The following is a 4,343-nucleotide window of genomic DNA, read 5'->3' on the forward strand; positions in this document are numbered from 1 at the left end:
CACTAGTCATGTATGGATGTGAGAGTTGGACTATAAAGAAAGCTGAGTGCCAAAGAATTGATGCTTTTGAACCGTGGTGTTGGAGAAGATCTCTTGAGAGTCCCTTGGACTGCAAGGAGATCCAACCAGTCCATCCTAAAGGAAATCAATCCTGAATATTCATTGGAAGGACTGATGCTGAAGCTGAAACTCCAATACTTTGGCCACCTGATGTGAAGAACTGACTCATTTGAAAAGACCCTGATGCTGGGAAAGATTGAAGGTGGGAGGAAAAGGGGACCACAGAGGATGAGATGGTTGGATGGCATCACCGATGTGATGGACATGAGTTGGAGTAGGCTCCAGGAGTTGGTGATGGACAGGAAGGCCTGGCACGCTGCAGTCCATGGGGTTGCAAAGAGTCCAACACAACTGAACAACTGAACTGAACCAAAAGCTTACTCATTGGCATGGAATGTTATCATCTCCCGTCTGCTTTTTGCATTTGGAGATCCAAAGAAGACAAAGTCGAGCTCACCAGGTGTTCTCATAGCATCATCCCAACTCAGATAAGGCTCCTCCAATGCTTTCCCTAAATTCCAATGCTCAGGGGAGAGGAGAAACTATGAGTGGGGTCACCAGCTCTTTGGATTTGGCCAGATACATTGTAGGCAGTTATACCTATTTGATGAATGAGTGAATGAACAGTGTCTGGGACTCTTTCAGTCAATCATGGGAAGACAGAAGGTGGCAAGAGATGAAGAAAATGCCTATGGTAAGAACACATCTCATAATGCATGTTTGCCCCCAGGTATGAGCTCTGGGTAGTAGGGGGAAGGGCTCACTCAAGACTGAACAGAGAGAAGCCAAGAGGTGACTCGATGCTGGGGTGAAGCAGCAAGAGGCCTAGGGCTGGCACTTCACCTGGATCTTTACTCCTGCCCTGCTGTGAGATATTAAGTTCTTTGACTAACCTGCAGCTCTGTTCCCAAAGTAAAATGAATAAACAGAAAGGGATGTAGAGGGCATCAGATCGTGTATTAGAGGGAACATGATGCACCAGGTAGAAGGTGTTAGGGAACACGGATGGAGGTTATTAGGCAGCAGGTTTAAGAGAGAGAAGAGGAAGAGGGAGGGAGGGAGGGAGGGAGGGAAGGGAGATGGTCTCCTCTTATTTTTCTGATAGCCAACGAGGACAGTACTTACAGTATTGATCTCACTTGTGCAGAAGAGATTTAACACTTTGATTAAACAGCTTCCCAGGATTACAGAGCTGACAGAGAGTGGGGCTATGAACCAGGGGTGTGGTACCTCAGGCAGCCCTCATGGCCACGCCTATTGCCACACCACCACCACCCCCCCAACTTTCTTTGGTAGAAGAATATCTGGGGGAAAAGGCAGAGGCTCCTTAAGTTGTCAAATAGGGACCAGTTCTGGATGACAGGTTTATTGGTTAATATTTTATGATGAAAGCTACCTGATGAGGTTGAAGGATAATTATCACTAACAGCCTTTTATTTGAAGAGGAAAATAATCTACCGAGAGCCTAGTGACTCTCTAAGGGGAAAAGGCAGCAAATCAGAACTTGAACCTATTTTTTATTTACCAAACTGGACATGGAACAACAGACTGGTTCCAAATGGGAAAAGGAGTACGCCAAGGCTGTATATTGTCACCCTGCTTATTTAACTTATATGCAGAGTACATCATGAGAAACGCTGGACTGGAAGAAGCACAAGCTGGAATTAAGATTTCCGGGAGAAATATCAATATCAGATATGCAGATGACACCACCCTGATGGCAGAAAGTGAAGAGGAACTAAAACCTCTTGATGAAAGTGAAAGAGGAGAGTGAAAAGGTTGGCTTAAAGCTCAACATTCAGAAAACGAAGATCATGGCATCTGGTCCCATCACTTCATGGGAAATAGATGGGGAAATAGTGGAAACAGTGTCAGACTTTATTTTTCTGGACTCCAAAATCACTGCAGATGGCGACTGCAGCCATGAAATTTAAAGACGCTTACTCCTTGGAAGGAAAGCTGTGACCAACCTAGCTAGCATATTCAAAAGCAGAGACATTACTTTGCCAACAAAGGTCCGTCTAGTCAAGGCTATGGTTTTTCCTGTGGTCATGTATGCATGTGAGAGTTGGACTGTGAAGAAGGCTGAGTGCCGAAGAATTGATGCTTTTGAACTGTGGTGTTGGAGAAGACTCTTGAGAGTCCCTTGGACTGCAAGGAGATCCAACCAGTCCATTCTGAAGGAGATCAGCCCTGGGATTTCTTTGGAAGGAATGATGCTAAAGCTGAAGCTCCAGTAGTTTGGCCACCTCATGCAAAAAGTTGACTCATTGGAAAAGACTCTGATGCTTGGAGGGATTGGGGGCAGGAGGAGAAGGGGACGACAGAGGATGAGATGGCTGGATGGCGTCACTGACTCGTTGGCCGTGAGTCTGAGTGAAATCCGGGAGTTGGTGATGGACAGGGAGGCCTGGCATGCTGCGATTCATGGAGTCGCAAAGAGTCGGACACAACTGAATGACTGAACTGAACTGAACTGAACTGAACTGATAGGAAGAGTTTCCTTAAGGAGTTGTGGTTGTTTGGTTGCTCAGTCATGTCCGACTCTTTGCAACCCTATGGCTCCTCTCTCCATGGGATTTCCCAGGCAAGAATGCAGGAGTGGGTTGCCATTTCCTCCTCCAGGGGCTCCTCCCAACCCAGGAATCAAATCCACGTCTCCTGCACTGGCAGGCGGATTCTCTACCACTGAGTCACCAGACACAGGGTCAAAATATTATAACTTCTCAAAAGCTGTCTATTTAAGTGAATCTATAAATTCATACCAACTAGGTATGTCTTCTCTCACCTTTTCTTTTATCTCCTCTTTGTGAACATCTTTGATTGTGTGTTGATGAAGTTTATTTCATATTTTCGTGTCCTGCTGCCTGGATCAGCTGTTATTTTACCCAAAGAGGTTCATCTTTGGCTTACTTCTGAGAGTTGTTTTTGGCCATGATCAGATTTCTGAGCAGATTTCAAACAATCCGTACCCTCTTATATAGTCTTGTACCATATTCAGTATTGTACAATGTACAATATTCATCTGCCTGGCTGGACAGAAGCCACTACTCATTCCAGTGAATACCATGTGGGTTGAATTCCCTAGAAGAGGAATACCTGTAAATTCGTGGGGAATCCAGAGCTAGACTATGATCTAAGACTCACTTTTTTTTTAAGCTTTTTTGAATTTATTTTTAAAAATTTTTATTGGAGTATAGTTGCTTTACAATGCTGTGTTGTTGGTTTCTGCTGTGCAGCAAAGTGAATCACTTGTATGTATGTTGTAGCCACGCGTTCCGGGAAACAAACTCACTCAGAAGGACAATGCAGATAGTGGAGTGAAGTTTATTACACCGGTGGGTCCAAGGCAGAGTCTTCTCTTAGCCAAGGACCCTGACCAGTTTTTGTGAAAAGCTTATATACCCTAAGTGTATAAGGTTCCCTGAAACTAGTCTGAACAAAAGAAAAAGAAAGATACAATCAAAGTTAACCCGTGATCATATGCCTTAAGCCTAGGTAGTTAACAGTGGGCAATTATCAATAGGCCTGTGGTCATACCCCAATAAGCATAACTGAATGTATGATTCTATTGGGTTACACAGATAATTAGGGTATTCTTTTAGATGATAGAGAGCCCTGGGGCTCTTCCTGCCAGGGGCCTGGTTTTCCAGTTGGTATGTCATTTCCATAGATACTGGGCATATAGCTCAAAGTCCACAGTCCAGCCCAAGATGGAGTCCCACCCTCAAGAGAGTCTGTTCTGTTTCCTCCTTCACTTATACATACACCCCATCTATTATAGATTTCCTTCCTATTTAGGTCAACAGAGAGCCTTGAGTAGAGTCCCTGTGCTATACTGTAGATTCTCATTAGTTGTCTATTTCATACATAGTAGTGTGTATATTTCAATCCCAATTTCCCAATTCATCCTACTCCCCCATCCCCCCTTGGTATCCATAAGTTTGTTCTGTATATCTGTGTCCCTATTTCTGCTTTGCTAATAAATTCATCTGCATGACTTTTCTAGATTCCATATATTGATATTATACAGTATTCGTTTTTCTGACTTGCTTCAGTCTACGTGACAGTCTCTAGGTCTATCCACGTCTATGCAAATGGTACTATTTCATTTCTTTCTATGGCTGAGTAACATCCCATTGTGTATATGTACCACATCTTCTTTATCCATTCCTTTGCTGATGAACATGTAGGTTGCTTCCCTGTCCTGCTTATTGTAAACAGTGCTGCAATGGACATTGGAGTGTATGTATCTTTTTGAATTATGGCTTTGTTCAAATCAG

This window comes from Bison bison, unplaced genomic scaffold, assembly GCF_000754665.1.
Source record: "Bison bison bison isolate TAMUID 2011002044 unplaced genomic scaffold, Bison_UMD1.0 scf7180017845376, whole genome shotgun sequence".
NCBI lineage: Eukaryota > Metazoa > Chordata > Mammalia > Artiodactyla > Bovidae > Bison > Bison bison.